The sequence below is a fragment of the Erinaceus europaeus genome, chromosome 18 (genome assembly GCF_950295315.1).
Source record: "Erinaceus europaeus chromosome 18, mEriEur2.1, whole genome shotgun sequence".
NCBI classification, from domain to species: domain Eukaryota; kingdom Metazoa; phylum Chordata; class Mammalia; order Eulipotyphla; family Erinaceidae; genus Erinaceus; species Erinaceus europaeus.
The window spans coordinates 9048140-9074771 of record NC_080179.1 but is presented as its reverse complement, the minus strand read 5'-3'; the positions used below and the strand labels follow the sequence as shown (position 1 = coordinate 9074771).

General features: G+C 40.7%; 1 long non-coding RNA gene across 1 annotated transcript in view; it reads left to right on the top strand.

Annotated features, from left to right (window-relative positions):
* The window catches only part of LOC132534239 (uncharacterized), a 285582-nt gene that overhangs the window by 75800 nt on the left and 183150 nt on the right, over positions 1 to 26632 (top strand). Inside the window, exon 4 of the long non-coding RNA XR_009545915.1 lies at positions 10290 to 10371. This is a non-coding gene — a long non-coding RNA (uncharacterized LOC132534239). The remainder of the gene's footprint in view (positions 1 to 10289; positions 10372 to 26632) is intronic.

Below are 26632 nucleotides of genomic sequence, written 5' to 3'. Positions count from 1 at the left end.
GAGGGAGAGAGACAGAGACACCTCCAATCCTGCTTCACCACTTTTGAAGCTTTCCTCCTGCAAGTGGGGACTGGGAGCTTGAACCTGGGTCCTTGTGCCGTGGAACTCGAACCTGGGTCCCTATGCACTGTAACATGTGAACTCAACGAGGTGTGCCACCCCACCTGCCAGCTCCCTTTTCCATTTTTTTTAAATAAACAAGCATCATTATCATAAAGTCCCTCCATCATTGTCCCTTGTTGTTTAAGTTAATAGGCTGGTATAAAAGTGAAAATTGTTTTGTATATGACACATTGAATATAAAACCTGAATGAAGAGCTACGAAGATTCCCCCCACCCCCCACACGGTAAATCTTGATTTGATGGCCTAACAGTCAGCAATTTATTGGAGTAGTTTTAGCAGAGATCTTAAAAAAGATGAGTCTTTGCCCTGAGCAAAAGGGCAAAGTTAACAAGAACTTATGTAGTGGTTCAGCCCTGCAAATAAAGTCAAAGAATTCAAGAGATAATGTAATGGGACATGTGCGTTTGAGAGGTCTTTGGAATATTCTGTTATGATGGAGATCAGGTGGTATCTTGTCATTCCTCATATCCCTAAATAACTCCTTTTAACTGAATCTCTTAGGACCTCCCTATTAAAATTCCACTCTTTTATTTGCTGAATAAATAGGCTCATAATTATCGCAGGTGAATTACCACAAATATGATTTATTTTTGCTAGTAAAAGTAGATTATGAATAGAATGTAAGGGCTTTATGCTAAGTCTTACCCAACAATAATATTCATGTGGTCCTGATCTTAAGACTATAGTGACTTATAATACATGTTTTTTGTGCTTCTTTTTAAATAAATATTTATTATTAAATAGAGACAGTGAGAAACTGAGAGAAGAGGGGGAGATAGAGAGGGAAAGAGACTAGAGAGACACCTGCAGCTCTGCTTCACCACTTATGAAGCTTTCCCACTGCAGGTGGGGACTAGGAGCTTGAGCCTGGGTCCTTGCACACTGGAATTTGTGTGCTTAGCCATGTGCACCACCGCCTGCCCCCTTTTGTTTTTCTTTACAAATAGGAGTGACAGCTATTTTTGACCCATTTTGAAATTACTGTGCTGGGGATTGAACCTGGGAACTCTGTTGCCTCAGGCACGAATGTCTTTTTGCATAGCAGTTATGCAGTCTCCCCAGTTCCTTTCTGATAGTTTCTCCTTTCATATGAAAACGTGAATAAAAAGTATCAAGGTTAAATTCCTCACGAAGGTATAATAAAGAAGAAAAAGAAGCAGGAGAGCACTTATTTTTATGATGGCTTGGTTGAAGTAGCTTTGCATAATATTATTATATAGGTTTCTGATGTGCATCATTGAAAATCAACTTGTGTGTGTGTCCTTTTTGCAATGATTTATGCACCCCCCCTCACCCTGCCTCCTCTCTCTCTTTCTGGAAAGTATTCATTGGTCTTAGAGTTTAAAAGTTTATTATTATTTTATTTAGTTCATCTGTTGGTTTTTTCCCCCTCTATATGTCACATGCGAATGAAATCATATAGTGTTTTTCTTTCTCCATCTGGTTTATTTCACTTAGCATAGTACCCTCTAGGTCCACTCATGAGAATAAAATTTGTATAAAAACAAAATCTCACTCAAATAATATGCCCTCAGAATAGAGTAAAAGCTATAGACATCTATTTCAAAACATGGCATCAAGAAAAACAAGTGAGGCATGAAAGAGTAAAATAGTAAGACTTTGAAAAATTCAGAAATAATATGATTTGGAGGTAGGATTTATGTAAGCAATGAGAGAATTTTTTTCTTTTCAGAAGTGAATTCTAGCCTGGAAAGAAAACACACATACTGAACACAAGAGATAGTGTCTTAAATAAAATGGGTGCAAAGGAAAACATTCTTAGAAGAAATAAAGAGATAAGGTAACAATGAAAAATGGGGGAAAGAAGATGACATGGATAAAAGGAATTTCTGAAAACCAAAACAGTATGATTGCTAAGAACTAGAATTCTAGGGCTGGCATGATAGCTTACTGGATATTGACCGGTGCTGGTCCCAGGTTCAATCCACCATGCTGGAGAAAGCTTCTGTGTTGTCATTTCTCTCCTCTCCTCTCCTCTCCTCTCCTCTCCTCTCCTCTCCTCTCCTCTCCTCTCCTCTCCTCTCCTCTCCTCTCCTCTCCTCTCCTCTCCTCTCCTCTCCTCTCCTCTCCTCTCCTCTCCTCCCCTCCCCTCCCCTCCCCTCCCCTCCCCTCCCCTCCCCTCCCCTCTCTTCTCTTCTCTTCTTGCCTGTCCTCTCCTCCTCCTCCTCTTCTCCTCCCTGTTCTCCTTCTCCTTCTTTTTCTTTTTGGCTCAGAGTGATGAAGTTCTAATGAACACACACACACACACACACACACACACTTATAGCTATACTATAATGAAGAAAAGAAAACTTAATATTCAAAGGGTGGTCCAGTGACCCCCAAAGACCACTATCTCAACGTATTTTAGTAAAATTACTGGAACCTAAAGACAAATAAAACTTTTGTATTTTGAGACAGCAAATGACAGATAAAGGAAAAACTTAGAGCACCATCAGTCTTTTCAAAAGTAGAAAATTGCCAAAGAAAGAGGAGTGACATAATTAAGACCCCCAAAGAAAAATGTGAGCTAGTGATTTTAATGGAGGGAAAACTGACTTTTAATTATAAAGTCTATAAACTATTATTAACATGTAAGAATTCTTAGTGCCTTAGTTCCCACAAAATTCTTCCTTAGAATTATACTGACAAATTTTAACCTTTAAAAATGGGTTTGACAATTACTGTTGGCATTGGTATTGGTATTTTTGAGATTGTTGTGTGTTCAATTTGGAGTAACATAAAGGAATGACTATAGAATGTTCTAATTATTTTTACCTGGTGTCCTTGAATACCAGGGTACTCTGTGTGGAGGAGAGGTCATAGAAATGTAATATAGAAAAGATTAAGTAAGAAACAAAATAACATAAACCATTGTCGCCCTGCATTTAAATTGAAAGTATCAGTGTGAACTCATGAATATGGAGATGAGCAAGACGGAGACCTGATGTGGTCTGGAAACAGTGCCGGGCTCTGGAGTAAAGCATATTACTACCATGGAGGTGTGGGCCACAAAGCTTGGAGCTGTCAAGGTCCATCTCCACCACAACATAGAGACTGAAAGTGAACATGGGGTGGTGAGCTGTAATGTCAAGGAAGGCCATGGAAGGCTGACAAAGGCTGCATCTCCTTCCCATATCTGGGAGCTACTCTCTTCCCTGATCCAGCTTTCTGGCCCTTTTTCCAGCCATGACACCATCTCCCCAGACAATAACTTGGATCCACCTGCATATCAGATGTCAGGCTCAGGGAAAAAACAACAACAAACTAGTCTAGTCACAGGCTCTTTGGAATAGAACTAAAATAGGATTAATAACTATCTACAAAACAGAGACCCCAAATCTTTTGACTGCACTATTCCAGCCTTTAGGTTCATGATTACTCAACAATTTGTTTGGCTTTATATATTAACTCTTCTTTCAGCCACCAGGTTCCAGATGCTACCATGATGCCAACCAGACTTCCCTGGACAGACAACCCCACCAGTGTGTCTGTCCTAGAGTGCTGCTTCCCCAGAGTCCTGCCCCACTAGGGAAAGAGAGGCAGGCTGGGAGTCTGGATCCACCTGTAACGCCCATGTTCAGCTCAGCGGGGAAGCAATTACAGAAGCCAGACCTTCCACCTTCTGCAACCCACAATGACCTTGGGTCCATACTCCCAGAGGGATAAAGAATAGGAAAGTTATCAATGTAGACCCCACAATGGAGGCAAGGTCCTGTAGAAGTCCACAAGAGGGTTTATGATGCTGTTCCTGATGGAGATGAGCAGTGACAGCAGAGAGAGCGATCTATTAGAGGTCTAGGCCTGTCATATGTATGTAGGAATCCCAGGATTCTCTGACAAGAATCCTGGATGATGGGGTGGCTTAGTAGTGACCAAAACAGCCATCATTATAGTATGCTGGTCTTTATCCAGCTTTTATAGCCCTTACTTTTTTTTTTCTTTTTTTAAATATTTTATTTTATTTATTTATTCCCTTTTGTTGCCCTTGTTGTTTTATTGTTGTAGTTATTATTATTGTTGTCATTGTTGGATAGGACAGAGAGAAATGGAGAGAGGAGGGGAAGACAGATAGGAGAGAAAGATAGATACCTGCAGACCTGCTTCACCGCCTGTGAAGCGACTCCCCTGCAGGTGGGGAGCTGGGATTCGAACTGGGATCTTTATGCCGGTCCTTGTGCTTTGCGTCACCTGCGCTTAACCCGCTGCGCTACAGCCCGACTCCCCTTATAGCCCTTACTTTAACAAGGCTAGCTTTGGAGTGACTGAGGGAAGTGAAATAGGAAGTAGGTGAGGAGGGTATCTAGGTCTAAGTAGAAACTATATGCTTAAGTACTTTATGACACTTGTCATGATTCTATTCTTACTGATAAATAAATATTTACTTGTTTATATTATAGACTGATTATTTCCTTCCAGTTTATAAGAACCAAATACAGGAGGCTTAAACCCTCCCTTTCCATTTCATCTCCCTCTTTTATTGAATGAAGTGATTGATAGTTTATCCATTCTATTGGAATGTAAAAATCTTTTTTTTCATTTTTTCTAAGTGATATAAAATATGATGATTAACAAGACTGTAAGATAACAGGGGTATAATTTCATACAGTTCCCACCACCAGAGTTCTGTGTCCCACCCCCTCCAATGGAAACTTCCCTATTCTCTATCCCTTCAAGAGTATGGACTAAGATTCTTTTTGGGATACAGAAGGTGGAGGGTCTGGCTTCTGTAATAGCTTCTTTGCTGGACATGCCTGTTGGCCAAATCAATCCATACCCCTGGCCTGTTTCTCTTTTCCTAGTGGGATAGGGCTCTGGAGAGGTGAGGCTGTGGGACACATTGGTGAGATCATCTGCCCAGGGAAGTCAGGATGGCATCATAGTGGTGTCTGCAACTTGCTGGCTGAAAGGCGGTAAGATAGAGAGCAGGACACATTATTTAATAAACAGGAGCCTAAAGCTAGGAATAGAGCAGATGAAATTAGGAGTGTTCATATGGGAAGAAGCTAAGGAGTCTTATTTTGGGTCTGTTCCAAGGGGCCCATGACTTTAGTAATTTTTTGCCTGAGCCTGACAGCTAACATACAGGTGGACTAGGGCAGAGAATAACTCCCAAACATGAGCAAAGTATATAAATACCATTGAATGTTTACCAGATCAATCTGAGATATAGCAGAATGTAAAATTCTTAAAGACAGGGCAGGGGGTAGATAGCATACTGGTTATGCAAAGAGAATGTCATGCCTAAGGCTCCGAAGTCCCAGGTTCAATCCCTCCATACCACCATAAGTCAGAGCTGAGTAGTGCTCTGGTGCTATCTGTGTCTTTCTATCCCTGCATCTCTCTGGAAAATAAAATAAGAAATTAAAATAAAAAGAGTTAAAAAATTCTTAAAGACAAAGCCTGTATTTTTTTAAAAATAGGATACAGTTCTACATATTCTGAGGTGCCTTAACATATACTTGCTTAGTACGTAACTGTATTTGAGGAGGTCTTTAGGCCATACCAATGCACGGTTTCCTTGTATTTTTTCCTCTCTCCTTTTTCTCTTTGTCTTACAGCTTTTGTGCTTAGAGTTTTAGGTTGATTTAGGCTATGTTTTATAGAATTAACTTTAACAAAAAATCCTATGTCCTAGTAACAAATCACATTTCTCTCTCTCTCTCTCTCTCTCTCTCTCTCCTCTCTCTCTCATAGAAACTGAGAGATAGAGATAGAGGGAGTGAAAGTCAGAGAAGAGAGACATGCAGCTGCTCCATCCCTTATGAGGCTTCCCCATGCAGGTGGGGACGAGGGGTTTGAATTCAAGTCCTCATGCTTGGCAGTGGCTGATGTCTACCAGATGTGTTACCACCCAGCTCCAAGGATAACATTTAGAGTCTTTGTTATTATTGTTTTGCCAGAGCGCTACTCAGCTCAACTTATGGTGGTGCCAGTGACTGAATCTGAGGCCGTCAGGCCCCCGCCCCCGGCATGAAAGTTATTTTGCATAACGATTATGCTGTCTCCCTACCCCTTAAGTCTTCTTTTTGTTTGTTTCCACAGATCTTGCAAATTATATTATTTTTGAATTCAGTCCTTGATTTGAGTAGCAAGAATTGTCTTTAAATAGATCACTAGTTGACATCTGCCAAAAGTGTTGAATTGTCTTACAATTATAGCCCGGTGAACTCCTTAGCCTGCTATTACACCAATGTTAATCCACAAATGGGTGGGGGGGTTTTCTAAATACAAACTTTATTTTAAAGGAAGTTGTATTGAAACTGCCTTACTCAAAATTTCTTTGTAAAATACCATAAGAATTTGTCTCACTTGGAAACAAAGATGGAAACAGTACTCTGAACTACAAGAAATCCATTCAATTTTTTATAAGCTTATTTTTGCACTGTGCATCAAGAATCATGAGCAGTATTCGTTACTTGTATGGTTGATACTTTTATAAGACAAAATCTTTTCAAGCTAAAATGTACAAATATTTTAAAAAGTCAGCACACTTATATGCTAATAAATGACATGCCTTACAAGATAGATTTATATAGCTTATATGGACACAAAAGAAGAGTGAGTGAGAAAAGTCATTCGCTGACTGCTAACTCAGTAACTAGTGGGTAAGGACGTGGGAGTGCTACAATATTAAGTTCAGGGCTCTGCAAATTACTGAGATAATAGTCCCTGTTAAAAGAAATGTCAAGTTTGTGGTCTGGGAGGTGGCACAATGGATAAAGCATTGGACTCTCAAGAATGAGGTCCTGAGTTCAATCCCCAGTAGCACATGTACCAGAGTGATGTCTGGTTCTTTCTCTCTCCTGCTATCTTTCTCATTAATAAATAAAATCTTTACAAAAAAAAAAAGGAGTATCAGTCCTGGGAATTATTGCCTGCAGGCTGGGGGGAGCTATTGCTTGAGTCATGGACATGTATGTATGGCTTTAATAAAATGGTGTGGAAACAGCTTGAGAGAGGTGGGAGTCTAGTTATCTCACTCGGAGAGGAATGAGCATCAGCGTCAATGAATAGGGAATTTCTGTCCTGCAATAGGTGTCTCATTTTGATAGTTAAATATCGGGAGCACGAAAGTCTGCTGTCATTCCATTCTTGTATGGACTCATTCGTACTACCAACACATTCACTCCCTTATTCACTTTCTTAGTCATTCCCTCAGCCACTTGAACAAAAATTACACAAGATTTTTTTTTTTTTTTATATATATATAGCTGTTCATCTCTGCGGTGAGTTGTCATCTCAGATTGTTCAAGTTCCGTTTTTCCCTGTCTTGCAGATCTCAGGGCCTCTTCATTTTATTTGATCTTAACATTTAGAAATAGATCTTCAGACCTGGGGAGATAGCATAATAGTTATTCAAATAATCCCTTTTTTAAAATAAAAAATTATTATCTTTACTTATTAGATACAGCCAGAAATTGAGAGGGGAGGGGAAGATAGAGAGGGAGAGAGAAAGATAGAGAGGGAGAAAGAGAGACATCTGCAGCCCTACTTCACCACTTGCAAAGCTTTCACCCTGCAGGTGGGGACCGGGGACTCAAACCTGGGCCCTTGAGCATTATAACATCAGGTGTGCATGATTGCCACCAGGTACAGATACTACAAAGTGTATTATTGAAGCACAGTCAGTGCTAGTTCCTATAGTTACCTATTTCTGTACTCACCTTATAAAGATAGAACCCATGGAATGCTTGTTTCTTCACATTGTGTTTGGATTGTAGATTTGCAATGGTTATTCCCAGTGCCAGAGTCAAATTCTCTTCTGCTTGTACTCTGACTTCAAGGAAACTGTGAAGTTAGTTACTGTCCAGGCCTTAGCACATGGCAAGATCTCCAAACACAAGAATAGCTTTAGAAAATACTATGACCTCGTACTACGACCTCAAACGATGAAGTCTATTCACCTAAATCTTCCCCAGACTGTACAACATCAGTGTACTTGCTCTTCCCTTTTAAACTTTCAAACAAGATAAAAAAACTCAATAACCAATGCTTCAGCCTAATTTAATGTGACAAAATCTTGAACAAAAATAAAATTCTGATGTACTTTGACTTGAGTGACAACATATGTAATCTCTTTCACCTTTGCACTTAATTCTGTGTCTAGTGATTTAACTGTTTTCTCCTCATTTCATCATGATCCTAGCTTAATTTGATAACATATGTTAGTATTCAATAACAATTGTGAAGTAAAACTCAACAATTTGTCTTACACAAAAGAGGATGTAAACAAGAAAGTGTATCAAAGCTATAAATAGCACAAATACTGGATCTCTATACTATAAAAGGCAAAACTGCGTAAGGTTATAAGATTCTGGTTATGGGAGTCGGGCGGTAGCTCAGAGGGTTAAGCGCACGTGGCGCAAAGTGCAAGGACCGCCATAAGGATCATGGTTTGAGCCCCCGGCTCCCCACCTGCAGGGGAGTCGCTTCACAGGCGGTGAAGCAGGTCTGCAGGTGTCTCTTTTTCTCTCCTCCTCTCTGTCTTCCCCTCCTCTCTCCATTTCCCTCTGTCCTATCCAACAAGGATGACATCAAGAATAACTACAATACAACAACAAGGGCAACAAAAGGAAGTAAATAAATAAATATTTAAAAAAAAGATTCTGGTTGTAAGTTTGGAGCCTCAGGCATGAGAGTCTCTTTGCATAACCATTACACTATCTCCTCTGCCCCTCTGGTTATGTTTGATATCTCCCTCAGACATTCCATTTTAAAAGAATTGATCACCAATAGCAACCAATACCTGTTTCAAATTTTAATACCATATTAAACTATGAGATGAAATCATTTTCACATTTGGAATCGAAAGACTGTCTGAATCCCCTTTGGTGTATTGCATCCTGGTGACGTATATGCTCTTCTGTCTTTGAACATTCTGTGCTAGTATTTCAGAAGATTTCAAAAGACTTTACTCCCTCTAATTGAAGCCCTGGCTTGTGATTATCTTCTGCATTAAAAGACTCAACTTATTTTACAGTTGCATCATGCATCATTCTCTGACAGTAGTTTAACAACAATGTTACAATGTAAGTTGAAATAAAAGGTGCTGGAGTGCTAGCTACTAGAACAATAAAGGCAATTGAAGATGATAATCAGAATGTCGACACTTCCCAGGCAAGGTTCAGGAGGTGAACTGGAACTACTTAAATTTATTACTTTGAGTGATAATAGGGAAATGCCCTTGAACTTATTTTATAAGATCCATGGTCATTACATGTATTTCAAAATCTATTTCTAAATCCGTGTTATTATTGCACAAATGAGATAGTTAAGAAGTCATGGGGGTGAAATTAATGAGTAGTATGTTTGTCAAAATTCTTTAGAGAATACAGGTGTCTAAAGGGCATATAAAAATTAAATTTAGGGAGTTGGTAGCGCTATGATTAAGCGCTGCGGTAGTGCTACGGGTTAAGCGCACGTGGCGTGAAGCGCAAGGACCAGTGTAAGGATCCCGGTTCAAGCCCCCCACTCCCGGTTCCCCACCTGCAGGGGAGTCCCTTCACAAGCCATAAAGCAGGTGTGCAGGTGTCTGTCTTTCTCTCCCCCTCTCTATCTTCTCCTCTCTCCATTTCTCTCTGTCCTATCTAACAACGACGACATCAATAACAATAATAACTGCAACACCAATAAAAAACAAGGGCAACAAAAAGGAAAATAAATAAATATAAAAAATTAAATATTAAGCACGTTTTCCCCACCCTATGAAAATGAACTATTGTGACCCATAAGAAAGATTATAGTCAAGGATCTGGGACATACGGACTTCAATCTCTTGATGTTTATGAAGATGAACGAAATAAAGTTCGTGTAACAGTAACAGTGGAAAAAGTGTGGGAAGGGCTGAGGGACACAAGGAACCGTGCCTCTGTTCTGGTGATGCTTTATAACTCTGGGTGCGGCAGTAAGCACTCTGGGTGAGGTAGTAAGCACTCTGGGTGAGGTAGTAAGCACTCTGGGTGAGGTAGTAAGCACCTTGGGTGAGGTAGTAAGCACTCTGGGTGAGGTAGTAAGCACTCTGGGTGTGGTAGTAACCACCTTGGGTGAGGTAGTAAGCACTCTGGGTGAGGTAGTAAGCACTCTGGGTGCGGTAGTAAGCACTCAGGGTGCGGTAGTAAGCACTCTGGGTGTAGTAGTAAGCCGCAGTTCTCTTGTTTTACAGGGTCATTTTAACTCATTTGCTTGTGGGGATACATACATAACGCCAAGTGGAGTTTCAGGCTCCTGACAGATACCTGAATGAGGTAAGTACTAAATTGCTTCACCTCCTGGTTCCTCATTTTGTCTCCTGTGTGTCTTAAGTTTTTATTTTTCTACTGCTATGCTCTCTCCATGGTCTAGAAAATGTATACTAATTTCTAACATCGTGACTATAAGTAATGATAATATCTATCATTAAAATTTGCATCATAGAACATGTAAACATATGAGGTGACAGGATATATTAATTGTGGAAATTTCTTTATACCATGAATGCGTATTAAGCCTCAATATGTACACTTTAAATATATTATAATCTTATATTCTTGTAAACCATTATTAGACCACTACTAAAATAAGAATAAAATATTATAAATTAAAAAAAATTTTATTTATAAAAAGGGAACACCGACAACATAGGGTAAGAGGCATACAACTCCATGCAATTCCCACCACCAGCTCTCTGTATCCCATCTCCTCCCCTATAGCTAAAAAAATAAAGAACGGCTTTCCTATTCTTTATCCCTCTGGGAGGATGGACCCAGGGTCATTAAGGGGTGCAGAAGGTGGAAGGTCTGGCTTCTGTAATTGCTTCCCTGCTGAAACATGGGCATTGGCAGGTCGATCCATACTCTCTCTCTCTCTTTCCTTAGTGGGGTGGGGCTCTGGGGAAGTGGGGCTCCAGGACACATTGGTGAGGTGGTCTGCCCAGGGAAGTCCGGTTGGCATCATGTTAGCATCTAGAACCTGGTGTCTGAAAGAAGAGTTAATATATAATGTCAAACAAATTGTTGACTAATCATGAACCTAAAGGCTGGAATAGTGCAGTCGAAGATTTGGAGGATCTCTGTTTTGTAGATAGTTAGTAATCCTATTTTAGTTATAGTCCAAAGAGCCCATGACTATACTAGTTTTTTTTTTTTTCCTGAGCCTGACATCTGATATGCAGGTGGATTCAAGTTATTGTCAGGGGAGATGATGTCATGTCTGGCAGAAGGATCAGAAAGCTTGATCAGGGAAAAGAGTAGCTCCCAAATATGGGAAAGGTGGTATAAATATTGTTGACTGTAGACCCCATCAATTTGATATGATCTGGGGCCCATATTCAGCTTAGGAGTCTATGTGACCTCTGCATCCCTGTAGATCTGACCTCACATTCTGTGGTCATGAGTAGGAATGTTCGAAGCTGCCCCAATTTCAGGACTTAATTCCTCAGGTAGAAGATAGTATGTTGTCTAGCCTCCTTTCGGAGGATGGAACATTCTCTATGTTGTTGATCCAAGTTGAGGGCAAGGTCCTATGGGGGCCCATGGGAGGGTCTATTGTGTTGTTCCTGATAGTGATGACCAGTAACAATGGAGAGAGGGATTTATTCGAGGTCTAGGGCCATCATGTCTGTTTGGGAATAGGGCCCCAGCTGATGGGGTGGCCTGATAGTGACTAAAGAGTCATTGTTAAAGTATGCCAGTCTTTGCCCTTATTCAGCTTTTGCAGTCTTTGTTTTGATGAGGTTAGCTTTGGACTGAGTGAGAGAACTCTAATAGGAAGTAGGTGAGGAGGGTATCTAAGTCTAAGTAGACACTATTTCATCATGAACTTTACGGTTTCTTTTTCAGTCTTTCTACATTCTTGCTGCATATACTGACCCACTGCAGACTATTGTGTACTTTTGCTTTCAGGTATATATTTTGCCCTAATTTTTTGATACATGTACATATGCCCTATCTTATGGGTCCTGGTCTATATCTAGGTTTTGGGACTTTGTTAGGAAGTGAACCACCTGGAATGGAATTAGAGAATCCTATGAGAAAGGAAGGTCTCACCCAAGTAATGAGGCTGAAGGGTTGACATTCCATGCCTGACATCTCTGACACAGTCTGAAGTGAAGCATGCCGAGGTGGTACTCATTGTGTTAATTAGGTTGGGATCGGCAGATGCAGTGTCAGTTATGAATTGAGAGAAGCTTGCAGGAAAGTGAGCCCCACCATAGAGGATCCAGGACTGGGGGAAATGTAGGCTCTATAGAGGAAGCGGGAGGTTCCTGATGTCTTAGGGTTTAAGACGGCGATAGACAGTTACTGCTATAATCAAATTATTTGGCAATTGGGTTAACTTTGAAAATCCCATTGTTAGGATTTTTCTGTATCATACATGACATCACCATAATTTGTCCTTTGACATTATTTGTATGTAGCTATGCCACCGGTTGCTTCTGTTCTCCCTGATCTAAGCTTTTAAGAGAGTCAACATATCAAAGACTCAGCCTATGGTCTGTGTATTAAAAATTTTGAGACATTCAATCAATTTTTCCTCTTTCATATTAATTAAATAGTGATTTATATGACTACAAGTTAATAGGAGTGTACATAAACACCATTCCCACTACCAGAAGACTGTGTCCCATCCCATCCTCCCCTAAAACCCCCACCCCCAAAACCATGAAGCTGAACATCCATCCTCACCTTCCACCCAGAGATTTTTAGTTTGGTGCCCTACTCCAAACTCAGTCAGATCCTGCTTTGAGTTTCCCTCTCTGTTCTTCTTTCTCGACTGACTCAGCTCACTTATAATTCCTTCTAGCTCCATCCAAGATGGGTCAGAGAAGGTGGGTTCATTGTTTTTGATAGCTGCATAGTATTCCATTGTGTATATATACCACAGCTTTCTCAGCCATTCATCTGTTGTTGGGCACCTGGGTTGCTTCCAGGTTTTAGCGATTATGAATTGTGCTGCTATGAACATTGGTGTACACATATTTTGATTGGGCATTATGGAGTCCTTGGGGTGTATGCCTAGGAGAGGGATTACTGGGTCATATGGAGGTCCATGTCCTGCCTTGTGAGAGTTCTCCAGACTGCTCTCCACAGAGATTGGACCAATTTACATTTCCACCAGCAGTGCGGAAGGCTTCCTTTGTTCACACATCCTCTCCAGCATTTGTTGCTGCTGTCCTTATTGATGTATGCCATTCTCACAGGGGTGAGGTGTTATCTCAGTGTTGTCTTTATTTGCATTTCTCTGACAATCAGCGACCTGGGGCAGTTTTTCATATGTCTGTTAGCCTTTTGGATCTCTTCTGTGGTGAATGTTCTGTTCATCTCCTCCCCCCATTTTTGCATGGGGTCATTTGCTTTTTTGGTGCTAAGTTTGCTGAGCTCTTTGTATATTTTGGTGATTAGTCTCTTGTCTGATCTTTGGCATGTGAAGATCTTCTCCCATTCTGTGAGGGGTCTCTCTGTTTGTGTGATGGTGTTTTTGGCTGTGCGGAAGCTTTCTAATTTGATTTAAAAAAATTTTTATCACTGAAGCTTGGGACCAGCACAATGAATCCACTGCTCCTAATGGGCTTTTCTTTTCTTTTTCTTTATTTATTTCTAATTTTATTAGAGAGTACTGAGAGAAATTGAGAAAGGATGGGGAGAGAGAGATAGACACCTACAGACTTTCCTCACCATTTGTGAAGTGTCCTCCCCGCAAATGGGAGTCGGGGCTTGAACCCTGGTCCTTGTACATTCTGTGTGCTTTGTTGGGTGCGCCATTTCCCAGCCCCGCTTAAAAAAAAGTATTTAGCAAGGGTATTATGAGTCCAAGGGAGATATTCTACTGAGTATGTATATTGAATTTAAATTTTATTAAATAATTTAGTTATTATTTAGAGCCGTTATTTTTCTAAACAACCTTCTGGGTAAGGAAAATAGTGCTATTCCTTTTTTCAGATTTATTTAAACTTGAATCATTTATTATATACCAGTGCTGCAAAACTGTTCATATCAGTTTCAGCTGGAAAATAGCACCATTACCCGAGTAATGGACAAATTACCTGCGTAAGGGACAGGGACAAATTACAGAAGTTGATGGATCCGATTAGTAGATTATGTTCTGGAAAAGTTGCAGTGGAATGTTCTGGAGAGCTTGTCTGGAGACAGGAGCCATCCTATGGAGGTTATAGGGATGCTCTTTATTGAGGAAGGTAGAATAGAACCAAGATGTCAGCGTAGGCCCTGATGATGATGATGAAAAGTGTTTTTTAATTTGGGAGGATATAAGGCCTTAGAAAGATAATTGGATGTTTGGTCTATAGGGATTACAGCTTGCCCTCGGAGCTCTTCTTTATCCCAGGAAAGTGGCAAAGGATTGAATACAACTTTCTTAGCTGATTAAGATGACTTATTTGTTAGAAGATAGTTTCTTTTTCTTTTTTTTTTTTTTCACGTGTTTGCAATTTTACTGCTTCTGGGCCAGATTTTATACACACACACACACACACACACACACACACACACACACACACACACACACACACGGGGGTGGGGGTGGGGTAGGGTGGAGAGTGCATGTGGCACTGGGGTTTGAACCTAGTGAATTCTCTTTCTGGTCCAGCAGCTGACATTTCTGGTGAGGAGATTATTCATGTACTCTTTTTTTTTTTTTTTTTGAGGGAGCATATGGGGTGTATATTTACAAACTCTGCCTCCCAGTCAGATAATATATATATTTTTTTACAAATTAAAAAATATTCTTTCTCTCTTTATTATTGATAGAGACAGAAATTGAGAAGAGCGGAGGGAGTAGAGAGGAGAGAGAAAGACAGACACCTGCAGCCCTGCTCCACCACTCATGAAGCTTTTGCAAGCTTCTACCTACAGACGGGGCCCAGGGACTTGAACCTGGGTCCTTGTGCATTGTAATGTGTGTGCTTGACCAGCTGTGCCACTGCCTGGCCCCAGGGGTATTATTATTATTATTTTAATAAAAAAGAAAATATATTGTGGGGCCAGGAGGAGACACAGCCTGTAGAGTGCGCATGTTACTGTGCTCAAGGACCTTGAAGCAGTGCTGAAGATATCTCTCTTTCTCAGTTTCTACTTCCCCTTCGTCTCTCAAGCCTATCAAAATAAAAATGACAAAGAGAAAAGAGGGTATTTTGCAATCAGATAGCAGTGGATGAGCTTTCTAGATATAACCTCTCTCACCAAACCCCATTTTCCTGGTCTGCACACGTACATGCAGCTCAAGGAACACAGGTAATTCATCTTCTCCGTAATAAGACCGTTCACTTTATGTGTCAGTATCTTTTGAGAACAGGTGTAGAAATGCAGCCTGAATTTGCTGGGCAAAGAGGTAAATTTATTGGTTCATGAAATTGGAAGGGCAGGAGTGTGACTGGGAATACCCAGAGCAGGTCCTGGACCACCTGCCTTCAGCTTTTGTCTTGTTTTTCTGTACTTGGTAATTTCATTCCCTTCTACTGAAAGGAAGTGAAAACCAGAAGTTCTGAACATCCCAGGTAGACAAATGCATGGGATGGACTCTGCTTTGGCCACGAGGCTATGAGGTTAGTTCTCAGTCAGGTTCCATTATGTCAAGGGGGAAGATGGTTGAGTTTTAATTACCAAAAGAAGACAATTGGTGACTTGTCAGTCCCCAGAAGTGACCTCTAGGGAGCTAATCTGTCTCCGTAGTCTGTGATTAATTACCAGTTTGTACCTAATTCTTCTAACTTCTTTTTTTTCTTTTTTTCTTTAAATTTCTTTATTGGGGAATTAATATTTTACATTCAATAGTAAATACAATAGTTTGTACATGCATAACATTCCCCAGTTTCCCATATAACAATACAACCCCCACTAGGTCCTCTGTCATCCTTCTTGGATCTGTATTTTCCCACCCATCCACCCCAGAGTCTTACTTTGGTGCAATATGCCAATTGCAGTTCAGGTTCTACTTGTGTTTTCTCTTCTGATCTTGTTTTTCAACTTCTGCCTGAGAGTGAGATCATCCCATATTCATCCTTCTGTTTCTGACTTATTTCATTTAACATGAATTTTTCAAGGTCCATCCAAGATTGGCTGAAAACGGTGAAGTCACCATTTTTGATAGCTGAGTAGTACTCATATATATATCACAACTTGCTCAGCCACTCATCTGTTGTTGGTCACCTGGGTTGCTTCCAGGTTTTGGCTATTACAAATTGTGCTGCCAAGAACATATGTGTACACAGATCTTTTTGGATGGGTGTGTTGGGTCTTCTAACTTCTTATTCTCTTATGTTTCTATTAGAAATGAGTTTTACTTGGAAGATTATCTTTGTGTACTTGTTGGAGTCAGTATAAAGTTCTTACTCTATACCTGGTTTGGGAATGAATTTAGAGATTAAAAAAATTAGTCGCACAAAGTCTCTAGCTTTAAGGAACACACGCATGTATATTCACTTATCACTGAGAAAGTGCAGACATTATACCATCATTGCTATGAGGCTCTGATGAATAGTTTTACTCTTAGCTGTGTAATTAAATCCCTGGAATTTGCTAGAATTTCTTCAGTGTTTCTCTTTTTTAAAAAAATGTTTTTATCTATAATTAGAGACAGAGAGAAGTTGAGAGGAGAGGTGGGGGGATAGATAGAGACAGAGAAACATCTGCATCTCTGCTTTGCCACTCGTGAAACTTTCCTCCTGCAGGTGGGGACCAGGGGCTTGAACTTGGGTCCTTGTGCACTGTAATGTGTGCACATAACCAGGTGCACCACTGCCTGGTCTCCTGTTTGTGTTTCTCTATCTCATATTCTGTAGATAGATTAGACAACTGAGCACAGTGCTGTGGAAAACTGATTGGCTGAATTTTCTACTTCCTCCACAGCCTTAAGAAGCTATATGGATAGTCGGTGGGTTAGTTGCCCTGGAAACTTGCATGTATTTTGTCAGACATTTAGAAAAATGTGATCTTTAGTTAACCTTAAAAGTAACAGACTCACAACAAAGATTTCATAACAACTCAGAAGGAGAAGCAGATCATCTGGGAACTTTAAATCTGAGGTGATGCTGGTGAATTCACTAAACTCGTAAACATGAGATTTCAAAAGGCCAGTTGTACAAACTGCCAATAGCAGAGTAGTTGATAAGTGCATTTTATTTTAATTTCCATATCTAAATGGGCTGAAGGAAATGATAAAAGATGGTTTAAAAGGTGAGGTGAGGGGCTGGGTGGTGGCGCACCTGGCAGAGCATATGCGTTACAATGCTCAAGGGCCTGGTTCAAGCTCCTGGTCCCCATCTGTAGGGGAAAACTTTATGAGTGCTAAAGCAGTGTTGCAGTCTCTCTCTCTCTCTCTTCCTTCTCTGTCACCCTTTCCCTCTTGATTTCTGGCTCTCTATCTCATAAATAAATAAAGATTAAAAAGGTGTGGTTAGGGGAGTCGGGCGGTAGTGCAGCAGGTTAAGCGCACGTGGCACAAAGCACAAGGACCGGCTTAAGGATCGCGGTTCGAGCCCCCGGCTCCCCACCTGCAGGGGAGTCGCTTCACAGGCGGTGAAGCAGGTCTGCAGGTGTCTGTCTTTCTCTCCCCCGCTCTGTCTTCCACTCCTCTCTCCATTTCTCTCTGTCCTAACAACGATGACATCAATAACTACAATAACAATAACAAAACAAGGGCAGCAAAAGGGAAACTAAATAAATATAAAGAAAAAAAAAGGTGTGGTTAGACTAATATCTTCTTTTTAAAAAAGTCATTTATATTATTATGAAAGAGAAAAAGGAACAGAAGACCAGAATACTATTTAGCTGTGATATAAGATAGTACCAGTGATTGAGCCTGTGACTTTGGGGTGTCAGACATGCAAGTTGTGTTGTAATAGCTTACACTATCTTTCTAACCCAACTCAACATCTTTTCAAGTACACGTTAGATAACATAGTTACAAATGGAATCTAGTCTTAAAGAATCATCGGTCACATATTTTGAGCTGTCTTCTTTGCCAGTTTTGGGAGCTCATTTAATTAACTTTCTCCAAACTACTTTATTCTTTTTAAAGATAAAATAATCACTTTCCCCCACATATGAGTTGTCATTTTCAGTTGTGAAACTGGGTGGAAGAAACATATTTTCCAGCTTTATGGGGCTATAATTGACATACAATTCTTATTTTTCTGGTGTGTAATGTAAAGGCTTGACATGTATCTATTGCACAATGATCACCATAAAAAGGTTATTTAATATATGCATCAGATGACATAGTTACAATTGTGTGTGTGTGTGTGTGTGTGTGTGTTTAGTGAGATATTTTAAAATACATTCTCTTGGTGACTCTCAAATACACAACATGCTATGTATACTTAACCTCCACTGTGCTCTATATTCCATTCCCAGCACTTATTTTCATGACTGGAGTTCTGCACCTGTTGACTGCCTTCATTCATTTTCCCTCCCTTGTCTAACATCTGGCAATTCCCACTGACTCTGCTTTTATTATCTTTATTTCTTTATTGGATAGAGACAGCCAGAAATTGAGAGGAAGGGAGAGACAGAGAGGGAGAGAGACAGACACACCCGCATCCCTGGGCTGTACCAGTTATGAAGCTTTCTCTCTGCATGTGGGGATTGGGGGACTTGAACCCAGCTTCTTGCACTCTGTAACATGCGCTCAACCAGGTATGCCACCACTTGCCGCCCCTTGACACTATTATTATTATTTTAATTTTTATTTATAAAAAGGAAACACTGACAAAAATCATGGGATAAGAGGGGTACAACTCCACACAATTCCCACCACCAGAACAACGTATCCCATCCCCTCCCCTGACAGCTTTCCTATTCTTTATCCCTCTGGGAGCATGGACCCAGGGTCATTGTGGGATGCAGAAGATAGAAGGTCTGGCTTCTGTAATTGCTTCCCTGCTGAACATGGACGTTGACAGGTCGATCCATACTCCCAGCCTGTGTCTTTCTTTCCCTAGTGGGGCAAGGCTCTGGGGAAGCGGAGCTCCAGGACACGTTGGTGGGGTTGTCTGCCCAGGGAAGTCTGGTTAACATCACGTTAACATCACAGAATCACACGTTAACATCATGTTAACATCTGGAATCTGGTGGCTAGAAAAAGAATTAACATATAGAGCCAAACAATTGTTGACTAATTATGAACCTAGAGGCTAGAATAGTTCAGATGAAGAGTTGGAGCAGGGGATGTCTCCGTTTTGTGGATAGTTAGTAGTCCTATTTTAGTTCTATTGCAAAGAGCCCATGACTATACTAGTTTCTTTTTGTCTTTTTTTTTTTTCCTGAGCCTGACATCTGATATGAGGTGGACCCAAGTTATTATTTACGGAGATGATGTCTTGGCTGGAAAAAGGGCCAGAGAGCTGGATCAGGGAAGAGAGTAGCTTTCCAAATGGGAAAGGTGTATAAATATTGTTGACTGTAAACCCCATCCTTGACATTATTTTTTGCCTTTTTTAGTTTTACTTATTTTTGGTGATGTAATAATGGTTTAGAGGATTATAATATTACAGGGGTATAGTTCCACACTGTGTCACCTGTGAACTGTCCCCTTGCCTCCTCCCATGGTTCTTACAAAGTATTAGAGATTGGTCCTTTTTTTCCTTTTGTTCCAAGTTCATGTGTTTCAAATCCCTGTATGAATAAAATCATCCAGTAATTATGACATTGTTTATCTTTCTTCCTTAGATTTTGCATATAAATGAGATTATATAGTATCTGTCTGATTTGTCTAGTTTAGCTTAATGTCAAGTTCCATTCCTGTCATCATAAATAAAGCGATTTCCTTTTTATTTTTGATTGAACAATATTACATGTAAATGTATGTACACACACATACACACACGCACACACACACACACACACATATATATATATTTGTATACATAACCATATATATCCCACTGATTTCTTTCTAAGTCTTGGCTATAGTAATTAAAGATTGTGATGATGGATATGGAAATATAGATATTATTTTGAAAGACTGATTTTATTTTCTCAGATATTTACCTAGAAGTAGAACTGATGGGTCACATGGTAGTTCTATTTAAAAAAAGTATGTGTATGTGGGGGGGGGGGTGGTAGGAAGTAGCTCATTAGTAGAGCATGACCTTTACAACTTCAACGATGTGGGCTGTAGTCCTTGGTCACCATGTGGGAGTATCATGCAAAGGAAACTTGACATGTGGTAGGGTGATGTTTTGATGCTTTCTTTCTCTTTCTCTATCTTTCCTCCCCTCTCTGTCTCTCTGTCTATCCCTCTCTGTCTCTCAACCTCTACAGATAGTTTTCTGGGGGAGTCAGGCAGTAGCGCAGCGGGTTAAGTGCAGGTGGCGCAAAGCACAAGGACTGGCATAAGGATCCCGGTTCGAACCCCGGCTTCCCACCTGCAGGGGAGTCGCTTCACAGGCGGTGAAGCAGATCTGCAGGTGTCTGTCTTTCTCTCCCCCTCTCTCTGTCTTCCCCTCTTCTCTCCATTTCTCTCTGTTCTATCCAACAACAATGACATCAATAACAACAATAAGATAAAAACAAGGGCCACAAAGGGAATAAATAAATATTAAAAAAAAAGAGTTTTCTGGGAGTAGTAGAAACATGCAGATGGGAAAGCTTAGTGGGAAAGAGAGAAAACAGGATTGCTCTGTTCTTTGCTATTGGGTTTTGTGTTTTCCTTATATATTTCCAGTATAAACCTCAATTTGATATACAACTTACAACCATTTCTCTCATAGTTGAGTAGTATTCCACTTCTTCTTCTTCTAGCGTTTGCCCTTCTTCTGTAGCCAGTCAACAGCGTCAGGTTGAGCCTGATGTCAAGTTTCGAGACCTCCTTTGAATCTGAGAGGGGGCTGTCGTTGACTATGTGGGTCATAGTCTGTCTGGAGCCGCAGGGGCAGTTCGGGTCGTCTCTGGCTCCCCGGCGATGGAACATAGCGGCGCACCGGCCTTGGCCTGTTCGATAGCGATTGAGGAGGGCCCAATCATAACGTGCCAGGTCAAAGCCGGGTTGACGCTCGCAGGGGTCTGTGATGAGGTGCTTGTTCTTGACCTCAGTTGACTGCCAACTCTGTTTCCAAGAGTCTGGAACAGAGAAGTTCAGTGTAGGCGTAGGGGACCAGATTGGGTGACGAGACGTCAAGCGTTGGACAGGGTGGGCGAAGGTATCCGCATATATATGGCAGGTCCGGTCGAGCGTAGACGTGGGAAATGAACTTAGATGATGCCGCATCCCGACGAACATCTGGCGGGGCGATGTTGCTAAGAACTGGCAGCCATAGAACCAGGGTGGAACGGATGGTTCCAGAAATGATCCTCATGGAGGAATATAATTTGGAGTCGACCAAGTGGACATGGGGGCTATGGAACCATCCTGGGGCACAGTATTCTGCAGTGGAATAGCATAATGCCAGAGATGATTCCACACAGTATTCCACAGTATTCCACTGTGTATATATAACACAACTTATTTAGCCACTCATTTGTTGCAACAACAGATGTTCAACAACAGATGAGTGGCTAAAGAAAATTTAAAAAAAAACTGTGATGTATACACACACACACACACACACAGCTCAGCTGTCAACAATGAAATTGTATTTTTTGTATCATCTTGAATGGAACTTGACATCATGTTAAGTGAGATACTCCAAAAAGAGAGGGGCAAATACTGAATGATCTCATTTATAAATGAGATTTAATAAATAGGGAGGGAAAACACAAGATGACATGTGGACTAGGTGTGATATAATGTGTCAAAGCAAAGGACTATGGGTAAGGAGGGGGAGGGAGTGGCAGAAATGAACTTTGGGGTTCTGGCACATAATGCAGTTATCTCATGTGTCAGTGATTGCACTGTACAACACTACCCCCCTCAATCAAAAGATAAAAACGGTCAGCTGTTCCTTTAGTCATTTCTCTGCAGCTCAGCATACGTACTCAGGAGGTAAAAAGCTTCCAAAGGGCTTATATGTAGGAGAAGATGAGATTGGATTCCTTATGCTCTCAGATCAGCTGGCCTGTTAAATAGGTTGCTTGTACTAAATCAAAAACTTGATTCAGATGCCTACAAATTCTGCACGGCTTTCTCATTTCCCCTTCTTACAGTATAACTTCTGTTTCATGGTAAATGAAATTTTGCTTTCAGCAATTTCAAAGAAACATCACCTTATCCGCATGATTTCAGGGATCAGAGAGGAGGCCAGATTAAATATTAACCTTCAGCTGTGCTGTTTATGCTGACACACAGGCAAATCCAGCTTTTCTGGGCTGCTGTTTGGCAGGGGTCCCCTTCCTTCAAGCTGTAGGCTAGAAATTATGACGTTTATGCAAAGTTAAGGTCTTTGTGTGAAATTAAGTGATAACATGAGAACTGGAAACTTCACCAGACCTTTTTTTTTTTTATTTCTGAGCAAAGAATACAAATCCCTTCAGTTATACACGTGGAAAGCTCTTTGCTCTTTTTCCTCCTCTTTCTTTTACCTTTCCATCACTCTGTCTTTGAGATGCTTTTGCTTTCTAGTGATGATAGTGAGAGGGGACCAGGTCTTCCTAACCGGAACTCCTACATCTCTGATTTGGGGATTTGGGTCTCTAAGATCTTTCTGTCACCGTTGTGAGTTGTTTCATCATTATGGGAAAAACTTTTCCCCCTCTGCTGTGCATGAGTTGTGGAGTTGTCACCTTGTGGAGCATATTCAGTACCTGTAGAGTATTGTGGGTTGTGGAAGATTTTGTTTTGGATACTGGGTGCAATATGTCAGCATCGACACAGAATTCACTGACAGGGTAAGACTTACCCATGTAAGTCATGTGAGGATCATGTTTAGACATTAAAGTATTTTTAAATTCTTCCACTGAAATCCAGAGTCATGGACATATATTTCCTTTTTTTGTTTTGTTTTTTGTTTTTTGTTTTTTGCCTCCAGTGTTATTGCTGGAGCTTGGTGCCTGCACCATGAACCCACTGCTCCTAGAGGCCATCCCCCCCCCCCCCACTTTTGTTGCCCTTCTTGTTGTAGCCTTGTTGTGATTGTTGTTGTTGATATCATTTGTTGTTGGATAGGACAGAGAGAAATGGAGAGAGGAGGGGGAGCCAGAGATGGGGAGAGAAAGAGAGACACATGCAGACCTGCTTCACCACTTGTGAAGTGACTCCCCTGCAGGTGGGGAGCCAGAGGCTCGAACCGGGATCCTTACGCAGGTCCCTGCGCTTTGTACCACGTGCGCTTAACTCACTGTGCTACCGCCCGACCCGCCCCATATATTTCCTTTTAAAAGATAATGTTTTTTTTCTTTCTTTCAAGCTGGATCTGAAAATAGTTCAAAGTGTACAGCATATCGTTGTAATTTATTCTAAGTTAGCATTATCTTTAATCACTGGCCAGAGTAATGATTGTTAATCACTATGGTCAGATTTTGGCACAAATTCTTGACTTTTCAGTATCTCACTTGCCCTTCTAGGAAGGTTTTTATGTAATATGAAATATTTTATTTTATAAAAAAAGGTCTATCTTTCCGCAGCAGAAGAATGAGGTACTAGAAATTAAGTTTAATGAATTGAAAGCCTTGTCAGTGGCATAATCCAATTGTTAAGTATTCCAGACTTGAAGTCAGAAATGGCAAACCGATTTCATAGTCACCAACTCAATTTTATAAGAACAGGTTCTTGGTTCTGGTTTAGATTGCTTTCATGTTTAGAGAAATAAACGGAAATGAGAGTCCATAAAGTGTTTAGCATTTAAAGAAGTTTGTTGTTGGTGGTGATGGTGGTACTAGGGTTTACCACACTGAGCTGATTTTTTCAAATAAGAGAGATGGACAAACAGAAGGACACCATGGCATCAAGACCTCCTACAGTGTGGCAGAGACTAGGCTTACGCTTGGCTGTGAGCATGATGAAGCAGGCATACTCTCCAGCTGAGCTATTTTGCTAACCTGCATTTAAAAATTGTCTTCTGTCTCCTATTTAAAGATTCTTTTTCTGGAAGGGTCAGATTTTTTTTTCTGGGGCTGTTTTATGCCTAATCAAAAATGCGCGAATCCTGACCGAGTTTACCACCGAAACACCCTGCGATGTCTATGATAAGCAGTCTCTCCCTATTTATGCTTTGTCTCCACTCCTGCTTCCCTTCTCACCTTTTATATTTCTCCTTGACCCTGAATTCTTATCTGTTGGAATTGCTAGAACCCCTGCTGTTAAGTCTCAGCTAGAGATTCCGTTTCCTGTGGAGGGCAGGAAATGTTGCTGCTGCTTCCTGATTGAAAAGAGGTGCCGAGTCCCACTGAGCGGCTGCAATAAGCAACAAAAGTGGGTATGTTAAGGCACTGATCTCAACCTTAGAATTTGTCTTCCTTGTCAGCTGTGAGAAAAGAATGGCTTGGTGGACAGGCATGGTCACTGGTCAAGTGTGGATGAGCCCACTGTGGAATGTCATGGCCAAGTTGGATGGGCGCCACTGACTGCTGAGACTATGACACTCAGTCATCATGATTTCTGTGGGTAGTAAGTACAGCTACACTGCACTTGTGGCCTTTAAATGGAGTTGTTTTTGTTACGACTGTTACTGTTCAAGAATTGCATTTTTCAATTAATGGAAGTACTTTAGGTACATTATCTATAATAATAATTTTTAATGATAACAACGAATATGGAAATTAGGCCAGAGCATAAAATTAAAGATATTTGAATAATTATAGTGCAATCAAGTCAAAATTACTGATGTCTTTATTTGATGCTGGATTATGTGGAAAACAGCACAAGAGCATACGTGCTTTGGAAGTTGAAAATGCATCAGATTCTGACAGCACAGCTGCATAAATTACCAAGTGTTTTTTTCCCTTTACACAACTTCAAGAAGATACAAGTTGTGAGAATAAGTTTTGAACTCAATTGGTATGAGTTAAGCAGTGTTGTAAGTCTCTTGTTTTTGTATTAGTGATTTAAGAGTTCTCCCAAGGTCATAGGTATGAGTTGACTTTATATCTGTCACTATCTCTATATTTATATCCATATATCTATTTATGCCCCTACTTATTTCCCCTATGGCCCCTGCATTCATTTCTTTGCTAAGTCACACCTTCACCTATTACTGCTTCCAAGTGTCCTCCTCACCCTTATTTATTTTTTTTCCTCTTCTCTCTCAAATAAGAGAAATAGTGCCTGACTTCCTCTGGTATTTTCCAGATTGGCCTCCCTTTCAGTGATGATACAAAAACAAGATTCATGGTGAAGGTGCTTTGGGTCCTGGTGGAATTAGGATTCAGAACACTCTGGTCATCTTCCCTTATCATTTTCCTCTCTGAGAGTAAGGACCAAAATTCTTTTTTGGTGTGCAGAAGGTGGGAGTTCTGACTTCTATAATTGCTTCTCATGCTGAACATGGGCCCTGGCAGGTTGACCCATACCACCAGTCTGTTTCTGTCTTTCACTAGTGGGGTAGGACTCTGGAGAGGTGAAGTTCCAGGACACATTGCTGAGATTGTCTGCCCAGGGAAGTTAGGCTGTTGTCATGGTAGCATCAGCAACTTGGTGGCTGAAAGACTAAGATATATAGCTAGACAAAATATTTAATAAACAGGAAACAAAATGTCTAATAAACAGAGACCTTAGTGTGGAAAGAAGCTGGGAAGTCCATTTTAGGTATGTTCCAAGGGGGCCATGACTTTAGCAATCTTTGTTTGAGCTTGATAGCTAACATGGGGGTGAACTAAAAATACTGCCTAGAAAAATGGTGTCAGAATTGAGAATAGGTCTAGAAAGCTGGATTAGAGCAAAGAGTAGCTCCCAAATTTGAAGAAAATATTTACATACAATTAACTGTTTACCACATCAGTCAGGGCCCATGTATATTCATGTTTAACATAGGAGCCAATATGATCTTTGGGTCCTGCCAGTCTAATCACAGTCCATGGTCAGATCTGGAACATTCTAGCCTATACTCATTTCAGGATCCTCAAGTGGCATGGTAGGATGACCCAGTCTCCTTTCAGAAAGTGGGGCAATCCTTACCATTACTAGTTTATAGTGAGGCTAAGGTCCTGGGGAGGCACACAAAAGTCATATGATGACGTTCCTGATGGAATTGAACAATGATGGTAGAGAGAGTAACCTGTTAGAGGTCTAGGCCCATAGTGTGTGTGTGTGTGTGTGTGTGTGTGTGTGTGTGTGTGTGTGTGTGTATATATATATGAATCCAAAGATTTCCAGATTAGGACCCCAGATAATGAACTGGCCTGGCATCAGCCAACATGGCCATCTAGAAGTGAGCCACTTTTTTGCCTTTTACCAGCTTTTGCATTCCCTTCTTTGTCTGATGAGCTTAGAATTTCTCCCATTTGTTAAAGCATTGAATGCCATTTGTTGTATTCAAGCTGATACTAGGTTTGCGGGGCACACGTGTTTCCTGAAGAGATATAATAGATGGATCTTGTTATTTAGTCTTTTTAGCTACTCTGAGACTTTTGACAGGTGAATTTAGGCCATTCATATTTAGTGTGGCTATTGATATATGTAGTTTACTTACATCCATTCTGTTTT